The sequence below is a fragment of the Lepus europaeus genome, chromosome 2, assembly GCF_033115175.1.
Source record: "Lepus europaeus isolate LE1 chromosome 2, mLepTim1.pri, whole genome shotgun sequence".
Taxonomy (NCBI): Eukaryota; Metazoa; Chordata; class Mammalia; order Lagomorpha; family Leporidae; genus Lepus; species Lepus europaeus.
The window spans coordinates 60174599-60199369 of record NC_084828.1 but is presented as its reverse complement, the minus strand read 5'-3'; the positions used below and the strand labels follow the sequence as shown (position 1 = coordinate 60199369).

The 24771-nt window shown below is 36.4% G+C and overlaps 1 long non-coding RNA gene across 1 annotated transcript; it reads left to right on the top strand.

Moving 5' to 3' along the window:
• The first annotated feature begins 5912 nt into the window (after window positions 1-5912).
• On the top strand, window positions 5913-18561 carry LOC133747934 (uncharacterized). Its single transcript, XR_009864416.1, has 4 exons — window positions 5913-5996; window positions 10825-10847; window positions 15125-15358; window positions 18297-18561. It is a non-coding gene; the product is annotated as an uncharacterized LOC133747934 (long non-coding RNA).
• The last annotated feature ends 6210 nt before the right edge of the window (window positions 18562-24771 follow it).

Below are 24771 nucleotides of genomic sequence, written 5' to 3'. Positions count from 1 at the left end.
AAGATGGACCACTTTCCCTCAGTTGGAACCAAGGTGAGGTCTGGGACTTGTTTTGGCAAATAAACTGTAGCAGAAGTGACACTGTTCTGGTTTCCTTTCTAGGCCCATAGGGGCAGGGAACATTTCAGTGTCCTGGCATCTTGCCTAGCTGTCAGGTGGGCCAGAACTCACCAGCCTTGCCTGTGGCCACATGGAACTGGAACAAGCCATCAGTGCCGTGATGGACCTGTTTGTGGTAAGTTGAGTGAGCCCAGCAGAAACCAGGAGCAAAAATGCAGCTTAAAATTGCAGCCTCAGACCCTGAGCTAAGCATATTATGTTTATTAAATCTCTGGATTCAGAAATGTTTCTTATACAGCAAATGGTGTTCACTCTTTTTCCATGAAGGGCAGCACCTGTAATCCCCAATCTGTACATTGTTAGCTACTAAACAGGTTGATTTTTTCCCCTTTGAATTTCAACTCAGATTTACACAAGAAGAGAGAGGGAGACAAAGAGAGAGATCTTCCATCTGATCATTCACTCCACAGATGGCTACAATGGTCAGGGTTGGGCCAGGCTGAAGCCAGAAGCCTGGAGCTTCATTCATGTCTCAAGTGGCAGGGGCCCAAACACTTGGGTCCTCTTCCACTGCTTTTCTCAGGCCATTAGCAGGGAGCTGTATCAGAGCTGGAGTAGCTGGGCTTGAACCAGTGCCCATGGGATACTGGCATCATAGAAGGCAGCAGATTTACCTGTTAGACCACAATGCCAGTACCTAGATTTCTATCATATTTTAAATTGGCTTTTTATACTTGCTTTCATTTATCCTTGCTAGCTTTTTTTTCTTATATAGAAACATCGTTTTAAATAGTAGCAATCACATTGAATCTATGATTTTATATTATTCCTTTATAATTTAACTCTATGTCACATTTTCCTTTGTTTCTATGTTGTGGTTATAATTACAAATTTAATTACAAATATTGTTATACCCTTAAGTTTGTCATAATCTATGAAGCCTTTCTTTTCTTGTTGGCATTTAGTTTGTGTTTGTTGCTACTACAAATAATTCTGTAATGAATAGCATTTACTTTATTGAATTGTTTCCTTAAGATAAATTGCCATGAATGGGATTACTGAGTCAAAACATATAAAAATCTTTATGGATTTTGCTATATTTTGACATTTAGATTTTCCAAATAATGGAATTTATAATGACACTAGACAATAAGTACTGTGCTCTTCCTAGTTAGAGATTCTTATTATTTATAGAGTTGTGCTTTTTTCCCAAAGCAACTTTTAGAAGCCATTTAAAAATTAAAAGGAACAAAATGAGGTACAACCCTGCAACCCAGTGTCTACCCTTGCCCACAAAGTAGTTCCCTGCATTCTAGTGGGTCTACTTTCTAACCCATTGGTCATTTTATTTGATGTTCAGCTATATACTCTCAAATAACTGATTTTAAAAATATCTTCCTAACTTCTACATACTATGTATTGACACCCTATTATGAAAACTGAGGATTTAGCTTTTTTAACTCTCACAATCTGACATCCCTCAGAGATATATTTGTATATGTCTTCTCTTCCTATCAAATTAACCCAGTTTTTTTTTTTTTAACATTTTAGTTGAATCCTATTCAGAATTATGGTATTTATGTATTTATTATTAAATTAAAAATCAGGTTGAAAACTATTATTAAATTTAATTCCTTATAAAAAAACTATTTTGTATTTATGGAGTTAGTTTCACTTTATTAATGTTTTTGTTATTTAGTTTTCTTATAATATTGTGTGAAATAGTTCTATACCACACAACACTTCTCAGTTTCATTTTCTACTAAATCAAAATTATCAAATATTAAATGATAAATTGTTTTATCTACTTGAAAGGTAGAATGAGACACACACATACACATAAACACAAACACACACACACAGAATCACAGAGAGAGAGAGAGAGAGAGAGAGAGAGAGAGAGAGATTAAGAGAAAGATCCGCAAATGCCCACAACAGCCAGGGCTGGGCAAGGCTGAAGTTAAGTGCCAGAAATTCCACCTAAGACTCCATGCATTTGAGTCATCACCTGCTACCTTCCCTAGTGTATTATCAAAAAGCTGTGTTAGAAGCAGAGTGGTTAGAACTGGAACTGTCTCTTTGATGTGGGATTTGACAGTTCCCAGTACAGGTTTAACATCCTGTGCCACAATGTTGGTCGCCACTTCAGTCTTGTGAAGTTGTTCTCCTTTGCCTATACTCCTTTTGTTGATCTCCAGGAAATTTTCCTCATTTTTGTCTTTAGCTGGATTTATTGCTTCAACATTGTCTTTTTTTTTTTTTTTTTTTAAGGGCATCTGTTATTTCTTTTGTGTGCCCAGTATCTGAAGCCTTTTCTTTGATGGGGGCAACCCCTACTCGTATGGAAATTGTTGAAAGGTAAAGGCAGAATTATAATAGAGTAGCTGAAAATACTGACATTTCATTTTACCAGACTCTTTTTATTTAGGGCACAAATGTAGAGGCTAGGCTGGCTGAGTCAAATGGGTCCACAATGAACTTTGGCTCAGCTCACGATGCATGAAGGGTTGGATAAGAAGTGTCTGGTAGTGGCAGAAATAGCAGCAGGTACAAAGTGAAGGTCCTGGTGTTTCACAGGGGTGTAAACATGGTATCTCCCTGGTAGCACAGCCTTGCAGAAGCTTGTTTTTCTAGCCTTTCCAATGATTCTGTAGATTACTTAGATGTCTAGATGGTCCTACAGTCTCCTTTTGTTGTCCGTAAGTAGTAACTGACTGATAGGGAGCTGGAAGGTGGACTGCTCCGTCCTCGCATGTTTACTCCCTTGTCTTGCTAGACAAGTTTTCTCCAGCAGCTTCCTGTACATAAGTGAAGGGTGAAAGTTTTTTAAGACTGCATGCCACAGATACCTTTTCTGCTTTCACAGTTTGTAGATAATTTGAACAGAAGTTTTAAGTAGCAAATCATACATACCTCAGAATTCTGAAATCATTTTTACATTTGTTTCTTCGCTTTCTGAATTGCTGTTGAGAAGGCTTATATCACTTTAATTCTGTGGTTCTTTGCCTGGGAATTTTCTTCCTATCTCTGGAAATTTTCAGGATTGTGTTTTCCTTTATAGATGATGAAATTTTGTAGTGATGGCCCTTGGTAACAATTGGTTTTCTTTTGTTTCATTTTATTTCTCCACTTGTCTCTGCTGGATGATTTATCATCTTTTCAAAGTGGAGAAACATGTGTTTCAGTTAGATTTGGGGAATTTATCTTGTATTATTCCTTTGAGAGCTTTTTCCTTCCCATTTTCTCTGCCTTCTTAATTTGGGGCTCTTCTTATGTAAATAATGACTTTCAGAATATATTTTTCTTTTTTTTTTTTGTTCTGTTTTTCTTTTCTTTTATGGGAGATAGCCCAGAACTTTCTAGTTTTTGCTGTGGTAATTTAATTGCCTGAAATTTTTGTTGTTGTTGTTGCTCTTTTGATTATTTTTTTTATAGCATTCTGATCTGGAGATATAGGTATGCATTTCTCTCATTTCTTGATGGACAAAACATGTTTAAAATTTTTAAATCTGGAAAAAAGAGGGTGTGAGTGTAGGCTCTTGAATCTGTATAAATGAAATACATGAACTTTATTCACTTATACAATTAAAAAAATATGAAAAAATTTAAATTTTGCCTTAATTTGTCTTGGTTTCTTTTTCTTTTGTCTCTGTTTTCATTTCTATGTTTTATATTAAAGAGGTTCTGCAAATGTCTGTTGGTCCTTGACCTCCCATTTATGTTAAAAGTGAGGCGTTAGAAAGTTACTGGAGCTCTATTTCCTTTGTTGGGCTGATTTACTTGTGGGTTTTACCCATGGAAGAACTCAGGCTTTGTGTTGTGTTTGAGGCAATCCTCTACTATCAGTATCCTTAGAATCTTTTCCTTTTTTTTTTTTTTCCTTCTATCTCCTGCCAGGGGAAGTAGACCTAAATGCCAGTAGTCAGGAACTAGGATGGGAGTCTGGTGGGGTAAGTGAAACCATATTTTTAGTATCTCACTTTCCTCTTAAGCCTGCACTTGTACCTTATATTTTCAGGTGAATTTCTCTATTGTTCAACCTTTCCAGAGAATAAACTCTTCATCTTTAGCATAGGTAGGAGAGAACTGAGTGCCTGGCTCCCTGGGCTGTGGGATGAGGATAGCAGTGCTCTTTTGAGGGAAGTTTGCTCGTTACTTTGCCTTCTGTTCTGCGTGTATTTTCACTGAAGTCACAGATTCCCTCTAACTGCTCAGATGCCTGTAGCATGAATCTGCGCATTCTTATTACTAATCCATTCTTTTTCCTCACAGTACCCTTTCCCTCTGCTACTCTAGGTCCGAAATCACTAATAACTTGCCTGTTTGGCTTCCAGTTTTCAAAACTTAATTAACATTTCTAGTCTACATTGCTCTAGCTTTCTTGGCTTTGTGAGTTCATACCTTTTCATTTTAACTGTTGAAACTTGGTATTTCAGATGGAGCAGAAATAAAAATTTGCTTAGTTCCTAATTCTTGACCAGAAAATGTTAAATATACTTTCTTCCACATTAACAATGAGTTACTAAAAACCCTTCCACGGGCAGTTAGCTTATAGGAGTGACAATGGAAATTCTAAATTCTATAAACTTGCCTGACATTTTTTTTTTCATGTATGTACTTCTCATAGATTGGTACTTTTTAGGGTTGGTTTATTCTAGAATTATTTATCTCTTTGCTTTTCTCTTTTTGCACTCAGTATTAGAAATGTGCTGCTATTTTGTCTTGAATGTCCCATCCATAACTCTCTTTCTATGGATAAGATCAATATTGTGAAAGGAGTGTGGACTTTGTCCCTCATGTTCCAAACTGTAGGCCTGTGTTCTCTAACTCAGTGAAGTCTCTTCATTGAATCTATGCTCTTGAGATTACTTTTCCACATTATCAGGTTCAGAAACGCCTCTTTTTCTCCCTCCTCTGAAGTTTGATTTCTTTTCTAATTTTTTAAAAGATAAGGAGATAAGATTTTTTAAAAGATAACTTATGCATTAAGTTCACAACACAACATTCTATTTTCCATTTTGACAAACAATAATTTATAAGTGTTTAGCAAGAGTTAAACACTGTAGATAGAAGGAAAACAAGAGTCTGGGAGTATGGGAAGATAAGTGAATGAAGGTTTATTAGGCAAAAAGATACTCAGAACAGAAGAAGTAACAGGGATAGTAACTGTGGGTCACATTACTTTCTAAATTAAAATAACTAGCTATTTATTTTCATGTAACTCTATTGTGTGGTGTATAAAACTCAATTTTTGTTCTTTCAAAACAAGCTGCTCTAAACTTATTGCTATATATTTGCAATTACAAAGTCACCAGAGAGATTCAGACCTTTATATCTGAGTGTTTCCTTAAGCAGTTAATCTAATTGAGTCCAGAAGGTATGGTATATTGCATACTCAATTTCTTTCTTTCTTTTTTTTTTTTTTACAGGAGCCAGGTGCTTCCTCCTGGTCTCCCATGCAGGTGCAGGGCCCGAGGACTTGGGCCATCTTCCACTGCCCTCCTGGGCCACAGCAGAGAGCTGGACTGGAAGAGGAGCCACTGGGGCTAGAACCGGCGCCCATGGGATGCCGGCGCCGCAGGTGGAGGATTAACCAAGTGAGCCACAGCGCCGGACCCCTGCATACTCAATTTCTAATATCCAGGTACTTTTAAACACATCTAAGCCATTTGGCAACATGAAGAAACGCCCTTTCTTAGGAATCCATAGAATTTTATGCTGATACCCTGTCTGCCTGTGAAGCTCTCTGAAGGGAAAAGAGCAATCAGAATTACCCAATGAAGTCAATTTGTATGTTTGTCTTAAGTCAACATTTGCTTTGTTGTGAAAGACAGTAAACAAAATGATTCATTATGACCTCTTAAAAAGCAGAACAAAATCATTTATGAATGCAGAAGAAGAAAATGAATGCTTTTCTCCTCCACCAGAGTTATGAGGTATGTTTTCTAGTAAATAGATCATCACTCAGTATCTTCTGACGGTGTTGGTGGCCCACTGCTCTCGTATACACTGTTATGCAGTGACGCGGTTCAGACGTGCTTCCCTAAAATAGGGTAGATTGGTGTCTGAGAAAACAACAGGAGCCAAAGGTCACCCTTACCTTCCCTCGGACCTTTCCTCTTGAAGCAGGTCTATAACTCATTCAGAAGTATTGCTGACCCCATACTCAGAGGAAAACAAAGATTGTGTTTAGATGCAGGAACATAGTAGCATCTGAATTGTCAGCCTTTTATGTTTCTTCTAGCTTATTACCATTAGATCATACTTTTATATCCAGCCACGCTGCTCTGTAACTATACACTTCTTCAAAAGTCTAGCAAAAATATACAGAATACCGCATTTCTTGATTTCCTTATGAAGGTTCCTATATCATGTAAAACTTACATCAAATCCATTTCTCTGCTTTTCTTTTGTTAACTTTCTTTTATCTTAATGACTTGAGTCATGAACCCAGGATGAGTGGGAAAAGTTATTTCTCCTTACCTTACTAAGGAACAGCAGCTTGTTCTTGTGTGAGAGGAGGGTAAAACCCTTTCCAGATTGATAACTTGTTCAATAGCTTCATAATCTATTCTTCTGTTTTATTTTTGGACTAGCAAATCTATTTTTCCCTTATATTTTTGTTTGCCTAGGTTGGAATCAAAACTTTAGACTCTTGAAGATAGTAGGTTCATAAGTCAATAAGACTTGAAAAAGGATATGTTCACTTATTTATTTTTTATCTTCAAATTCTCTAAATACCTTACTTCAACCCTGGTGGCTCCTTGCTCTGGTCATGTCATCATTTTCTTCATACCCATGCATCTTAAAATACCTTGTTTACTGACAATAGCAATATCACATGAATACTTAGCAAACCATTTCAACCATTAGATAACAACTTAAGAAAACATTTACCAGAAGGTCCAATGCCTTCTATAAATTTTAAGCATCATGGATTTGAAAACACCACTTAAATATCTAACATGGTGTAGTTTGTTTAACCAGTAAACTTAAGCACAACCATATAAAATGTTTTTAGTTTCTTTCTACCAACACGTTTAAAACATATGATACACAGATTCAGGTCACTCAAATTAAAATGTATCTTTGATTGATTTTAGCAGCTTAAATTTATGGACAATCTTATCTATAAGCCATTTAAAATAAAACTCTTAATAAAATTTCCTATGTGGACATACAATATGTACACACATATAACATAGCATAATAGACCAATATAGCAATTTTAATAATAGCTTTTAAAATCTTTAACTCTTTTTGTAGATTGCCAATTGATTTGAATTGCTTTTTGTTTTTAGATTACTTTAACACATTGCTTTAACAGAGCATCAGAGTTTAATTCTATGTCAAAGAGAAATTGAGCTTCCTGTGATCTTTTGCTGTGAGGTTTCCTTCCTTTACCTTCTTTCATATTGGTGACCATGTTTCTGAGTTTCTGTGTGTAACACATCTTTAAGCATCTTTTGCAGGGCAGGATGAGTGGCAACAAATTCTTTCAGTTTCGGTTTGCTATGAAAAGTCTTAATTTCACCTTCATTTTCAAATGAGAGCTTTGCAGGATATAATATTCTGGGCTGGCAGTTTTTCTCTCTTAGTACCTGGGCTATATCTCGCCATTCTCTCCTAGCTTGTAGGGTTTCTGATGAGAAGTCTGCTGTGAGTCTAATTGGAGATCCTCTAAGAGTAATCTGGCGTTTCTCTCTTGCACCTTTTAGAATCTTTTCTTTATGTTTCACTGTGGTGAGTTTGATTACAATGTGTCGTGGTGAGGATCTCTTTTGGTCATGTTAATTAGGGGTTCTATAAGCTTCCTGTACTAAGATGCCTCTGTCCTTCTCCAAACCTGGGAAATTTTCTGCTAGTATCTCACTGAAAATGCCTTCTAATCGTTTCTTCTTCTCCATGCCTTCAGGAACTCCTAGGACCCGAATATTAGGTTTTTTAATAGTATCCTGTAGATTCCCGACAATATTTTTTAGATTTCTAATTTCTTCTTCTTTTCTTTGGTTTGCCTGTTTCCTTTCCTGTTCTCTGTCTTCTAAGTCTGATATTCTCTCTTCTGCTTCGCCCATTCTGTTTTTAAGGCTCTCTAATGTGTTTGTCATTTGATCTATTGAGTTCTTCATTTCATTGTGGTTTTTTGTCACTATCACAGTTTCATGTTCTACTAGTTGTTTCATTTCATTTTGATTCCTCCTTAATATTTCATTTTCACGAGAGAGATTTTCTATCTTGTCCATTAAGGATTTCTGTAGTTCAAGAATTTGTTTTGTCAGCAAGCGATCTAGGACTTGCTCCCTCATTTCTCTATTCTAAGCCCAACTTGTTCTTTCATTTCTCTATTCTCTTCAAGGTAGGAAACTAATTCTATTATGAAGGAATCTGTAGGAAGCACAATATAATCTTTAGACCTTATAAAAGAGATGGCTAACATTTTTCTGTCATAGCATAGCCAAAATAAGAACTTAAATAATAATCTGATAGCTAGATTCACTTCGCCATCAGCGAAGTAAACAGTAAGTAGAAAAAACCTCCCTTTCAGACCAAAGGGAAAGAAAGTTTTAAAGTGAGAATATAATTTTCCTCATGGGCATTGTCTACCTTAGAAAAACTACTACAGAACATGCCTGTGACTATAGACTTGTAGTTCAGGCCACCGAAGATTAGAGATGGGACACGGGCACTCCCTTGACTTGCATCCTCTGGTCTGCTTTAACACAAACCAGGAGGAAAAGAAAGCTAGGCATCAGAAGCAATGGGTGGCAGGCCTATGAATGGCTGATCTGTACAGTGATCTGCCCTCAAGGAGACCCAACAGGCCAGTCCACTGCAGTGGCTTTCAATGTGGTAAGCCTGGGCTTCAGCAGAAGTCAGCTTGTGAAGAGCCCTGGCAGCTCTGCCAAGAGTTGGATCACTGGAAATGGACCTGCCCTGGAATCGAAGGATGCCCAGGTCAGAGCCACAGATCTTATTGGCTCTAAGCTGAAAAGCCCTTCACTCAGCCCAACTTCCAAAGTGACCACTGCAGCTGAGGGGATGGCCAAGTAGGGTCAGCAACATTGCAGGCAGAACTGTAAATTTCTTGTTAGAGATGCCACCTGCCTTTACCTGGCCAGCTCTCCTCCCAGGCCAGCCAAGTAATGAAAGTCAACAGAGTGCCTTCCCCTAGGAGGTTCACACCTCCCTTAGGATATACCCCATGTGAAGAGATAGATAGGTCTGGGCCTCTTAACTTACAAGGCCTAAAGCCCAACAGATTATTATCAAGCCCCTTCTATCAGGTTCTATTTGCCTCTCAATCAGAAAAATTACTTGTAGCTTAGACAGCACCTTTCTTAGCACATCTAATAATGACTCTGTCCTTTGTTCTAGGCCCTGTCTAGTGCACTTGGGCCTCATTCCTTTGTAATCATAACCTCTACTCTACCACCAATGGCTCTACTCCCAACCTGTGTGTACTGATGGTCCTCTTCCCCACTTAATGCTGTATAATTGTTCAGACCTGGTTAAGGCCACTCTTAGGATCATTGGTTACTATCCTCACTCTGTCTTTTATGACCTTGTCTAAATATGATCAGAGTCGGCAAACTTGGAAGGCTTCCATAGCCTAGGCAACTCATGACGACAGCCTAGGGTGGTTACTGGCACCATAAACTAGAGTGTCAATTTGTTGGGTCAACAACAAGAGCCACTGTGCACTTGCTCCTCATGTGGGATCTCTGTCCTTAATGTGCTGTACATTGTGATTTAATGCTATAACTAGTACTCAAACAGTATGTTTCACTTTGTGTTTCTATGTGGGTGCAAACTGTTGAAATCTTTATACTAAATTGATCTTCTGTATATAAAGAGAATTGAAAATGAATCTTGATGCAAATGGAAGGGGAGAGGGAGCGGGAGAGGGGAGGGTTGGGGGTGGGAGGGAAGTTATGGGAGGGGGAAGCCATTGTAATCCATAAGCTGTACACTGGAAATTTATATTCATTAAATAAAAGTTAAAAAAAAAAAGAAAAAATAATACCTTGTTTACGCTCTAGACATGTGAAAAAATTCCAGAATAGGTACTTAAAGATAGAATAAACACATTTGGTGGGTTTACTGTTCTATATAAAGAAAGTAATAAAGCACAGTAGTCTCTCTTGTTTTCATTTGTCAAATCCATCCTCTCTTTACTCTTTTATCTTCACCAAATTATATCAATGCTTTTCTTTTCTTCAAAGGCTGTGTGCTAAAATATAAACAGTAACTTTACTTCACGTATTCTCAATGTAATATCTCTAACATCCAGTACCCATTTTCCACATAGTAGATCCAAATCAATTATCGGTTCAATAAAAACATAACCTGACCCTAACTTTCCAAAAAGGTCACATAGTGTTTTATTTTTTCTTTTTATACCTTGTATTAAATGATTAAATATTGGAATTGAAGATAAAAGATGATGTCCAAGTATTCTTGTGATATGTTCAATGGATAGCAATAATAGAAACATCTTATTTTATTGACTTAAAAAAATCATTGTCTCCCCATTTGACCTTCTAAAATGATGAAATGTCATGCTTCAATTGGAAACTCTTGATCTTTCCTGCCTCTCTCCTGCTCTCTCTTCCTTTCTTTCTTCATTCTTTCTTTTTCTTTCCAGATTGTAACATGATTATGATATGACTTAGAATCAGTGCAGACACACTTGTAATGTGCAATTTGTTGACTTCCTTTTGCACTGTAATGTTTAAAAATTCTTATTTCTTTTTTATTTTATAGATAAGGAAACTGAGACCCAAAAGGTAAGCAAGTCATCCAAAGTTATATGTTTGGTAAGTAGTGGTATTAACATTGGTATTTTTCTAGTCCAGTGATAGTGTACTTTATAAGAAATTAAGATTTGTCCCTTTTATTACATGTAAGCTATATGTGGAGAGGATTAAAAAATTTAAAGAATACAATCATGTTACAATTGGAAGAAAATTTAGATAACATCTGTTCTAATTCCTTTATGTTATAGATTAGAAAAGAGTGATGGGGTAGGGCATTTGGCACAGCAGTTGATTCACTACTTGGGACACTCACATTCTATACTAGAGTGATTGGTCCATGCCCTGACTCCTTTGCTTCCTGCTAATACACACCCTGGGAGGAAGGAGATAGTGGCACCAGCACTTAAGGCCCTGCCATCCACGTGGGAATTCTAGGCTTCTGGCTTTGGCCTGGCCCAGACCGTGCTATCAGGGGCATTCGAGGAATGAACAAACAGATGGAAAATCTGTTTCTCTGTCACTCTGCCTTACAAATAAAGTGAAGATAAATGAATAAGTAAATAAAGAATTATAGAGGGGTAGAGTGATTTGTTCTAGGTAATAAATTTAGAAATTTGCAGGTACAGAACTAGGACAAAAATGTCTATTTTAATAACAAACTCTACAGAAACATAAAGAAAGAAAGAAATGAAATCTTCCATGCCATCCTGGACAGATTCCACCTTTAAAAAGTATACTATTGATCATCTAGTTTTTCAAAGAGGTTTCAAATTTAAGGGTTATAATGTAAATATTTATAAAAGTTATACTTAAAATTAGTTTGGAAATCAAAAGGAAAATATTGCTCAAGATATAACTCTTCTAAACCATGTCCCATTGCCTTTATCATCAGAGGAGGATTTGAAATAGGCAACCTGCAGAAAGATTTTCACATCTGCTATACACCAGGAACTCCTCATGCTTTAACTCGTTTTAATCAACATCACAAAGTTTTAAGGATACTTATCTTGCCATGATATGAATGAGGTTACAAGAGTTTAGATAAGGGAAGAACCTTACTAAGGGTGAAAAAGATGGGACAATTGAGAACTCAGTCTTTGGCAATGAAGGGTTGGGGCTCTCAAATGCTGGTTAACTAATATTTTGACTGCTGGTAGAGACACTACCCACTGGGTGGTAGAAAAAAGCCAAAGATATTAACTAATGTTTTGTAGTCAATGACAGAAGAGAGGGCCATTGAGGTCTTGCATATTTTGAGTAGATACATATATATATATATATATATATATATATATATATATATAGCATATATGTGTGGACTCAATATCATCTATCTATATGTGTGCACACATATACACATACATATTTAAATATGTTGACTTAAGTATACACGTTTGTGCATCATTTTATTAATGTCTTACCCCATTTTTATGTTGTATACATGATACCAATAGCTAAATTTACAACTTAGTTTTTGGATAACAGAATAATTTGTTATGTAAATACTACACAGTGGGACTGTTGCTGAATTTGAGGAGCAATTAATACAACTACAGGGGTAAAATGCATTTTTGGACTGTTTTGAATTTATGGAAAAGAGTATAATATTTGGTTTGTAAGGAGGAGGATAATTACACAGTGGTACATCATATACAAGGTTGTCCAAATATTGTGTGCGAATTAAAATGCAATAGTGGGGAGGAGTAGGAATGGTCATTTAGCCTGACTATTAAGATGTCGCTATTCCTTATGAGAATACCTGAGTTTCGTTCCTGGCTCTGACTCCTGACTTCAGCTTCCTTCTAATCCAGACCCTAGGAAACAACAATGATAGCTCAAGTAATTGGCTTTCTGCAACCAATGCGGGAGATCTGTATTGAGTCCTAAGCTCTTGTCCTTGGCCTTACCTTCAACCCCAGCCGTTGTGAACCAGCAGATGTGAACCCCATCATTCCCTATGTCTCTCTCTCTCTAATAAATTAATAAAACCAGAGAAGAATACAAGTACCCAGGAGCATATCAGAACTGAGAGTCAAAAGAGTAGACTTATCAATTTATTGCCATTCAGATCCAAATATAATCTTTTTATTTGTTCTGTGAAAGCAGATATGAGCCCTTTGCCACCTGGTAGCACATTTAGCTTCATTAGTACAGCATGATGGAAAGACCATGCGGGACAAAGTTTTTTTTTTTTTTTTTTTTTTTTTTCTGGTTATGGAGTGCTGGATCCTTAGATTCCCCCACAACTAGGGAAGCTGCATCATTGCTTGGCTCCTGCAAACTCTGTGTGATGGAAAGTTGCACAAGTACCCAACTCCTGCAGTGAAGGACAGTCAGACACATATGGTGGCCAGCAGCCTCCACTTGTGTTTTAGTAGTGTTACCTGCTTGTGAATAGCTCCCACAGGAATTTCAAAACAAATCCCAGGCTAGCGGTGCTGTTCAACTTCCACTCCAGCTCCCTGATAATATACCTAGGAAAGCTGTGGAGGATGGCCTAAGTGCTTTGGCCCCTGTTATCCACATAAGAGAACCAGAAGAAGCTCCTGGCTCATGGTTTCAGATATTTGGACTCTGAAACTTGGATGTAAAATTTTCTCTTTCTCCTTTCCCTCTCTCTCTCTCTCTCTCACTCTCTCTCTCTCTCTCTCTCTTTCTCCATAACTGTCTCTGTAACTCTGCCTTACAAGTAACTAAATAAATCTTAAAAATCACTCACACAGATCCCCAGGAAGTTCTGAAAGCTGATTACCATAGCCAATTCTCTAGCATTCAACAAGTCAGGCTATGCCTTTTTTTCCAAAGTCAGTGTCTTGGCCCTAGAGGTAAGGGAAGACTCATCCTGTGGTGTTCTATCCCAGCCCAAGGAGGTATTGGTTGCTCTTTATATCAGCGATTGTACCATTTTTTAGAATTCTATTGTGTAGTGGCCAATCTATATTTATTCCAATTCCTCATCCAGTTAATATTTCATGATGTTAAAGTTTTGGTGTTCAAGTTACTGTGTGATTTCCTTTTCCTGGTAGGGTTCAAGACTATCTGATCCCATTGCATGTTTATGGATCACCTCCCTGTACTACCACCCTTCACAACCCTTAACAGAGAACTTTCACTGATAATAACAGCTTTGAAAAAAATTAAAGATGAATATTAGTACTTTAAGTAGTAGAAAAATTAGAAATGTAGAAAAATTACAAATCACTCAATCTAGTTTTTATTCAGAAGTGGAAACAGACCAAAACAATAGCAAAAACACTGAGACCTATATTTTGTCTGTTTTTGTATCACTATTGACTATCACAGTGTAGATATGAAATAAATGTGATTTGAATTGAGATGAGTATATTTCCTTAGGCATTATTTATTGAGCACTGTGCAAACTATTGATGATGTGATAATTAAGGTAGAGATAGCTTTTGCCCTCAAAAGATTTTTAGGCAAGTGGAAAATTTGAAATCAGAATTGTGACTTTGATTAACCTAAGCCCTAATTATTTTGGATATTATCTTTAAGCTGAACTGTAAGTTTGGTTTTCTTCACATTTTTTTCAAAGGTTCATAGGAAAGAAAATCAAATATACATGTTTAACATTAATTACATTCTGATATAGCTATTAGAACCTGGTATCATCTATGCATTGTTTTTGTTACTTCTAAAAGCTCTCCTATGATTATTTCTAGTTCTACTACATTATCATTATGCAAAAATCCTAAACTTTTGAGACTTTAATTTAATAAAAACTTTCTTACTCATTTTCCTAGATTGATAAGTAAAATATAATAAGGCCATAATCTAATGGAATCAAATTATGAAGTACCTTGAATATTTAGTTTATAGGATTTTTAATAATCAATCTTGCTAAATTGTTTTATGAATATGGAAAATCTTTGAAAACTTAATAAATTTCTATCTTTAGAACATCTTCATGGAAATGTTACTTTCATATGTAGTTCATAATAATCTAGACCATTTCGTTAATGTTAATTCACTACTTCTCTGGAAAAGAAGATAGGATAGACTTATTTAGATATATTGCATAAATTTAAGTTGAATTTTAATCAAACATATTTTTATTTTAGATTAGAGATATACAGCTAGTAATATTATGCTTTTGCTGTCTTCATAACTTATTGTACTATATTGTTTCATATCTGTGCGTCAGAAGGGTCTTCTAAAAGTTAATAGGAAATACAACTTATGAAAAGATTATGCATGCATTTCCAAAAATTTTGCATTGAAACAAACAACTTTTTATGCAAATTTTCTATAAACTTTTTGACGTATACTTTTAAAAATATTTTTCTTAGGAGATTCCAAGATGGCTAAATAGGGAAAAGATACACTGCTTTGAACTGGGGAAAAGTGGAAGAAGCACATTCCCTGGAGAGAGTTGGAGAGAAGTTTGTGGTGGAAATTCTATGGAAGGAAGAGTGATGCTGAGAAGCAGTGTGGAAGGTGCAAATGAGCTGCAAGTAGCATGGACAGCACATATGACCCCCTGCAGCCAGGAGCTGGAGGAGATGCCAGCTTTTGAGAGCAAGGTGAGAGCAGACTGTGACAGACCATGCCACTGTTGATATCTCAGTCAGACCAAAAAAAAAAAAAAAGCAGAAGAAATTAGAAAAATTAAACACAATGAGATTTATGCGATACTATCAAATGGCCCAACATTCAGATCTTGGGAGTTCCTTAAGGTATAGAAAGAAATAATGGGTTAGAAGGCCTATTCAGTGAAATAACAGGAGAAAACTTCCTTAATTTGGAGAAAGAAAGGGACATTCTAGTATCTGAAGCACAGAGGATTCTTAACACACATGACCACAAAAGAATTTCAGCATGACACATTGTAAGCAAACTTTCAACAATAAGACACAAAGAAGAGATTCAATGGCCAATAGACATGAAAAAATGCTCAGGATCACTAGCCATCAGGGAAATGCAAATCAAAACCGCAATGAGTTTTCACCTCACCCCAGTTAGAATGACTATCATACAGAAATCAACAAACAAAAAATTCTCATGAGGATGTAGAGAAATAGATACCCTAAATATAATGTATATAAATGAAATGGACATTTTGAGATTTGATGATTGTTTCCAGTCCTTCTGTTTACTGTGGAGGAATAGTGTTTTTTTTTCTTACTATTTGTTGAATTCTTTACTTAACTTAGAGTTAATAAAATAGATGCAAAGCAGATTGTTGTAAAAATTAAAGTTGGAGTGGGAAACTAAGGAGGAGGGAGAGTGGAAGCATGAGTGGGAGGGCAGTTAGGGTGGTTAGTATTGCTATGCTCTTAAATCTATATATAAGAAATACATGAATCTGTTCACATTAAAAAGCTAAATTTTAAATTAATTTTAAAAGAAAAAATCATAATCATTGAAAGATCTGAGTAAGGAAATTTTGCAAAATCTTATAAAATATATCTTAAAAATTATATCTTAAAAATACATTATATCTTAAAATTATATCTTAGACTTGCCCCAAATGGTGGAGTTAGAATCGTGCCAGGGGATTCCAATAAAATCTCATCAAGGTGGCATGTACCAATGCCATCTCACTAGTCCAAGTGATCAATTTCAGTTCACAGTTGATCACACTGATAGGTCTAAGACTCAAAGGGATCACACAAACAAGACTAGTGTCTGTGAACATTAACTGATAGAATCAAAAAGGGAGAGAATGATCCAACATGGGAAGCAGGATACACGGCAGACTCATAGAATGGCAGATGTCCTAAATAGCACTCTGGCCTCAAAATCAGCCCTTAAGGCATTCAGATCTGGCTCACGAGCCCATGAGAGTATTCTAGGCATGGAAAGCCAAGATACTCTGGAAAAAAAAAAAGAAGAAGACCTAAATGAAAGATATCTGCGAGTGAGATCCCAGTGGAAAGAACGGGGCCATCAAAGAAGGAGGTACCTTTCTCTGAAGGGAGGAGAGAACTTCCACTTTGACTATGACCCTGTAGGAATAAGATCAAAGTCGGCGAACCCTAAAGGCTTCCATAGCCTTGGCAGCTCATGACGAGAGTCTAGGGAGATTACTGACGCCATAAACGAGAATGTCAAATTGTTAAGTCAACAACAGGAGTCACTGTGTACTTACTTCTCATGTGGGATCTGTCCTTAATGTGTTGTCCAGTGTGAAGTGATGCTATAACTAGTACTACAACAGTATTTTACACTTTGTGTTTCTGTGTGGGTGCAAACTGATGAAATCTTTACTTAGTATATACTGAATCGATCTTCTGTATATAAAGATAATTGAAAATGAATCTTGATGTGAATGGAATGGGAGAGGGAGCAGGAGATGGGAGGGGTGTGAGTGGGAGGGAAATTATGGGGGGAAGCCATTGTAATCCATAAACTGTACTTTGGAAATTTATATTTACTAAATAAAAAACAAATAAAAAATATAAAGAAAAAAAATTCCAGCCCAGTTCTGCTATTTACAAGGTTCCTAAGTGAGAAAGATTGTTTAATCTCTTGTAAAATCTCAATTTCTCCATAATCCAATGGTAACAGAAATGGCATTAGTCATTAAGTGTAGGATTTAAGGGATCCAACTTAATTAAGCAATTGTTAATTTTTGGAAACTCCTACCCCCACCATGACAAATATTTTTGTATTATTATTTTATGACTATAATTAAATTAGTGCTTAAATCAGAATATGAAACCAAAAGTTATATTGAAATCACTGGACAAAATGAATATTTAGCATGTATTTTCTTGACTGAATAGTTCTAGTTGAATTTTTGCAGTAAGAAGTCTGGTTCACATGATTTAGTATACTTCAAGATTCTTAAAATATATTGTTGATTATAAACTCATAAATACGCATTTTATACTTAGATACAGAAAATGACTGTTTCACAATAAAATCAACCTAATATAAAAAAATTATATCTTAGAAAACACAGAGTATTATTTTCCTGATATGAAGTTTCCCTCATATGTAATGGTCATAAGCAAATAGGTAAACTGAAAGAAATTCTTAATTAATTGACTCTATTAAATTTCTCATAATTTTGAAATATATTGAAAAAAATAAAAGTGAAAGTGAGGCTCTACAAACACACAAATAATTTTTATCAAGTAGTTCTAACATTTTTTTGTTTCAAATAGTAACTGATCATGAAATCTAAATTTTATCTCTTCACTTCATATCTAGTATGATCTTATTTTTATTCACATTAATATTGAAATTTTTGCCACAACTTTAATATCTAAGAAATCATGAATATTTTCAAATGTGTCATCTTGTCTTCTTTCTCTTACTTCTATTTTGGGTTCATTTCCTGATGATTATCAGTTTTCAATGTGTTTACACCTTACATGTTCAGGGCTTCTGCTGACATCAACAAAGTCATGCCAGACACAAAATCCTCCATGAATATATGAGATGAAGAACTGTCCTTATAAAAAATTAATAGCATGTCTTTTTTTTTTTTTTAATTTTATGTTGCGGAGCCAGTGCTGTGGTGCAGCAGGTTAATGTCCTGGCCTGAAGTGCTTGCATCCCATATGGGTGCCAGTTCAAGACCCAGGTGCTCCACTTCTGATCCAGCTCTTTGCTATGGCCTGGGAAAGTAGTAGAAGATAGCCGAAGTCCTTGGGCTCCTGTACCCACATGGGAGGCCCAGAAGAAGCTCCTGGCTCCTGGCTTTGGATTGGCCAACTGGGGAGTGAACCCTCAAATGGGAGACCTCTCTCTTTCTCTCTGCCTCTCCTCTCTCTGTGTAATTCTGACTTTCAATTAAATAAATAAATCTTTAAAAAAATTTTATGTTGTATTTTGAGAATTGTCCTAGCAGTGAGTTATTTTCAAAGCCTGATCTTTTTAATAAATTCACATTTCATTTTACAGAGTAAAATAGATAGATAAATAGATGTCCAAGATGCTCTACAGTTTATAGCGGAGGTAGTCTCCTCCATAATGAACCGTGGAACAGTTGAGGACGTTGCCTATGTTCTGGTGAAGGAAGCAAGCAGAGCCCCTCTCTGCCTGTTACATATCCTACTGGTAAGAACACATCTCTTTCCTGCAATGATTAGCATTGAGGGATCATATATAAAGATAGCCAAATATGCCTCACGAGATTGTTTTATTCAGTGAAGAATGGAAAAAGCATCTGAAAACTTGTCCTGCTCCCTCGCATAACAATTTTTAACTCTGTAATCCACTATAGGAGCAATGAAAATTGAAAGTATTCATATAAATCATATTTGGAATATCTACCATTAATCAATAAAAGTGAATCAATACTATATTTTAAATTTAATGCAATAAGAATAATGCAGTCTTCCTTTAAATCCTCTTTTTCAATTAACTCCCTTTCCCAACTTTTACAGTGGAGTGATAGTCACCAAGGTAACCTTGAAATCTCCAGTGCTGCAAATGGTCAATCAAGGTAACAGTCAATGTCCTTCAAGAATCTAAGTTTTAAGGAGATCTAAACTACTTGTTAACTTTCTTTTATCATAAAATACTTTGCAAAAGCAAATATAATGTTAGGTAGAAAGGGATTTTCTTAGGATGGTGAATTTTATTTTTTCCCTCATAATTAATAATGATAGGCTAAATTCTCTAACCCAGTTTCATTGCTTTCAGCAGTATAATGATGTTGGCCAACAAGCATCCAAGTGTTTCAAATCAGTGCAAGTTGCAGAGTCTTTTGAGACATTTGCCTTGCATATTCTTTTCCTCATAATAACAAGGTCTGTGACTAGCATTTAGATTTGAAAAGCTTTTTTCAACAACAAAAAAAATCATTGATTACTTCAGGTCCTATAATTCACAAATGACAAACTACTCTGAAAGTAAAAATTAAACAGAATGTTAATGTATTTGTTCAGATAATAGAATAGTTTAGTGGTTTTTATGGAAGAAATTCAAAATATGTTGTTTTGAAGCAATTTTCTATATTTGTATAATAGCAATGGTACATCTTTAATAAATATCTGAGCTACTTGACCCAGGTGAACATCTTTCCTTGTAGTTTAGCAGAAAGGTCTAAATTTAACAATTGGAATAATTTTTTACTGGCAATGCAATTAGACCTTGACTATAATTTTTGTTTAAACATTTGTGCATAATTATTTTGAATTTGATGTAATAGAGAAAAACAAAAGCACATGTCTTTGTGTGGGGAAGAGAGAAAGGAAATAAGAGAAGGATGGGGGAGTAGTGGAGAAAGTGAGAGAGAGGAAAAGAGAGGGAGTATTTTAAAATATATTTTAATGGTTTATTAGGAAAAAGCCTAGTCCACAAATGTGAAGCAACAATAACAACAACTCATGCAGGGGTTTAAATAATGTTTCACATTTATCATCTATCATTCTTATGGTGTGTAATAACTTTAACAAAGTATTCTGATTTCTTTGCTTGTTTCTTAATATTCACTTTCAGGGTCAACATTTTCACTACAGAAGGGAATCTTTGTGTTTAAGGTATGTGGACAGAATAATTTTTAATATTTAACCTTTAAAACTTGCTTTTTATTTGACATTAATTGTAAGATGGTAAAAAAATAAAAATCAAGAATACCCATATTTTTGCTGGACCTGTATGTGAACTATATTCTTTAGAGTATAAATGAGTTATAATTCTTGTAATCTAAAATTTTGCTTTTACAGATGAGAATCCCTGTGTCAGAGAGGCCATCTCACTTTCATGAAGCTCCCCAGAAGCACAGTTGAGAGTAAGAGGTGAGGTGGTTGGATCCCAGGGCTCTTACTTGGCTAATACTCTTTGATGCTGCATTTGTTTTCTTTATTTTGCTTATTTTAAGCCCTTGTGTATTTGCAGATCACATGCAAAAAAGGATTTGATCACAACTACTTTTATCATCTATCTATAATTGTGGGTGTGATCAACATACATAAATATTTTCTTTTTCTATTAGGTAAAGTTCTTTTTAAAAAAATGCTTTATTTTATATATTTGAAAGACAGAGTTACAGAGAGAGGTAGAGACAGAAAGAGAGAGGCTTTCCATCCACTGGTTCACACCCTAAATGGCCACAACGGCTGGAGCTCAGCCAATCTGAAGCCGGGAGCCAGGAGCTTTTTCCAGGTCTCCCACATGGGTGCAGGGGCCAAAGCACTTGGGAGATCTTCTGCTGCCTTCTCAGGCACATTAGTAGGGAGATGGATCAGAAGAAGAGCAGCCAGGACTCGAAATGATGCCCATTCAGATGCCACCCATAGAGGTTGGGGCTCTAACCTTAGGCACTACAGTGCTGGCTCCGTAAATTTGTTCTTAAAATTGTAATTTAAAAACAATATTTCTGGGGGCAGGAGTTTGGTCTGACAGTTAAGATGCCTGTGAAGGTACATTCCATACCACAGTACCTAGGTTTCAGTCCCAGCACGACTCCAGTTTCCTGCTAATGCAGGCTCTGGGGGGCCGCAGATGATGGTTCAAGTGGTTAGGTCCTTGAAACCCATGTGGGAGACTTGAACTGACTTCCAAGTTTCCAACTTATCCCCGTCCAAGGCATTCTGGTAGAGAACCAGCATATGGGAACTCTCTGTCTCCATCTCTCAAGTTAAGAGATTATAATATAAAAAATAAAACCAGAGTACTTGCAATATAGTTTCTTTGAGTACCAGAATGTACAAATAAGGTGTTTTTTTTGGCCACCTAAGAGTAAGCAGCATTACCCCATGATTACAATAAATATGGAAGTAGGAATGCTGATCAGGTCTTCTTTTAACCACCACTTGAACTTTTTAATTGACTTTGGGTAAATCCCTTAAGCTATTATCACTCATATTTCTTTACAGTGAAAAGGTGATAATAGCTTTTGTCTGGTTGTTAACCTTTGACCAATATGCTGTGCACACACTGATTCCACTTTTATTGAAATATTAAGCTCCTTGATGTGTCTGTTTTCATGACAGGGCTGAATATATTTTAATATCCTCCCAGCAGAGCAGTAGAGACAAGAGTCAAAAAGAGATAAAAATTAATCCTCAGATTGGGATTTTAGTTATTGTTGTAAACTCTTCTTAAAAATCATTTGATCAAATTCAACTGACAGAGCTTACCCTAGGCTGTGATCCCGTGATTATATAAGTTAGGAACAATCAAAGTGTGGTGCCTCAACATGCAGTACCAGCATGACCTGTAAACTTGTTAAAAAGCAAATTATTGGGTCCTTACCCAGATGTATTCAATGAGGAACTCTAGGATTGAGGCCTAACTGCTTGTGTTCCAAGTAACTTTGTCATTTGTTAAATTTTGAGAATCACTGGAATGTTTGAGAAAAAATACATAGACTGTTTAATAAAAGTTTATCCATCTCAGATTTGGCAACAAAATTTGCTTCATTGGATGGATATATTATGATATACATTTTTTTTTTTGACAGGCAGAGTGGATCGTGAGAGAGTGAGAGACAGAGAGAAAGGTCTTCCTTTTTGCCCTTGGTTCACCCTCCAATGGCCGCTGTGGACGGCGCATCTCACTGATCCGAAGCCAGGAGCCAGGTGCTTCTCCTGGTCTCCCATGCGGGTGCAGGGCCCAAGGACTTGGGCCATCCTCCACTGCCTTCCCGGGCCATAGCAGAGAGCTGGCCTGGAAGAGGGGCAACCGGGATAGAATCTGGTGCCCCGACTGGGACTAGAACCCGGTGTGCCGGCGCCACAAGGCGGAGGATTATCCTGTTAAGCTATGGCGCCGGCCTTGATATACATTTAAGGAGATGAGCAAGTTGGGTTATACCTACATGAGTTCTTACCTTAACTTTAATGTACCTTTGCAAGTGTTGAAAAACCAAAGAGAATTTGAATGTTTTGATAGCAAAGATTAGAACATTGAGGAAAATGGAAAGAGATCATTAAGGAAAAGATGGTTGCTGCTGAAATGGTGAAATCAGAAATTCAATAATTTGTTCAGTTCATAAATGAAAAGTAAGAAGGGGTATAAATCCATTGTAAAAAATGTAGCTCATTTAAAAGACTATGATCATCTGAGGACAGTACTCTTGTTCAGCATTTGTTTTTATAAGTGCAAGTTTGATTTAGCATTAAAATAATGATAGAGCTTGAGATTTACTTTAGTTCTCTGAGGTTAAGGAAATCAAAGAATTTAGATTTACTTCATTACAAAGGTATTAACACATTGCACAGTTTATGCTGCTAGCAAATTTTGTTTCTTGGTGGAAATAACTTTTTTTTTTCCAAGAGAAAACAATTTACAAAAGAAAGTTATTTTAGTACTAGAAATTATGCATATAGTTGTGGTAGTTTGAAATATGTTGCTAATATCAAAACACTGAAGAATAAAATGAAATTGATTTAGATTTGATTTGAATATTGATTCTGCTTACCAGTGACTTTCAAAATAGTTGTGGAGGAGTGAGGAGCAAAGTGATGAGTTTGCCAGAATGACTTGGAAGATTTATTATATCAAACTATACAGATCAACATTCTTTATCCTCACAACATTTGTTTCCCCTTGCATCCATCAAGACTTCCTTTGGTGATCTTCAATCTAGGACAATTGAACTTTAAGAACGGCTTAGTTTGTATTCTTATCCATCTGTAACATTCACATATCTATCCCAAGTAGAAAGAAAACATTACTTGTTAAACCTTAATATCATGTATTCCTGGAAAAATGGAGCTAGAAGGAAAGCCAAATAATTCCAAGCTTATTGCTTGCCTCTTTTGTAGGGTAAGATATCAGGTATTTTCTACTGACAATGGATTTTTTTCCTTCAAATACTTAAACTTTCTGTTCTTTCAAATCAAGCCATAGAGACACTGGTGATGAGACTGTGAGTTTTGGAGAAGTTAGAAGGCCTTTCTTGACCAATCAATAGATCCTTGCAAGAAGATACTTCTGAATATGAAGTAAGCTGATGAAAGGAAATGAAAGTGATCATGGGTGGGGGTGTGGGGGCAGTGCTGTCATAGCAAGTGGAGCCAATACCTGCAGTGCAGGGATACCATATGGGCACTGGTTCTAGTCCCGGATGCTCCACTTCCTATCCAGCTCTCTGCTATGGCCTGAGAGAGTGGTAGAGGATGGCCCAGGTCCTTGGCCCCTGCACTCACCTGTTTGGGAGACCCGGAGGAAGCTCTTAGCTCCTGGCTTTGGATCGGTGCAGCTCCGGGCATTATGGCCAACTGGGGAGTGAACCAGCAATACAAGTTATTTATGAAGGATGATTTCTTATGATAAATCATCTCTTTTGCATCTTATTTTTGAAAGTATATTTTGTGTCTTATTTTTCATTATATTTAGGTCTTCCAGCGGATGGAAGACCCCTCTCTCTCTCTGCCTCTCCTTCTCTCTCTGTGTAACTCTGACTTTCAAATAAATACATAATAATAATAATAATAATAATGAGGTGATCACATTAGATCTTTGCATTTGGAAATTTGTTTATGTGAGGGTAGAAATCCCCTTAATTTGATTTCATCAGCTGTTGTCAGTAGCCTTTAGTCTTTGAGTAACCTACACAATCTTCCCTGCTTCAGGCCTGGTTGGTGTGAATAGCAGCCTTGCCAGGCTTAGTCCGTGCCTGTCCTCTCTTGTCCTCTGGGCATTTTCTCAGATCTTTGTTCCCTGTTGTCATCCCTTCTGTGTCTTCATCTGCTCTGTCAGGTAAGATCTAATAGGGCACTTCTTTTTCAGTGTCAATATTATCCCTGAAAACACACTAAATATACTTTCAAAAATAAGATACAGAAGAGATTATTTCTCACAAGAAATAAAGTCATTTTTCTGTGGATTGAATATTAGTTTGGATGTTGAATATTCCCTAAAGGCCTGTATGTTAAAGATTTTGTGTCTATGGTGGTACTAATGGGAGAAAGAGAAGTCTTTAGGAGATAAGTCACAATGGGAACTGCTTAGGTCATTGAGGATGCTCCTGGAAGTTAGTTCTCACTAGTTGGTTGTTTTGAAAGCCTAAGACTGGGTGCACCCACTTTCC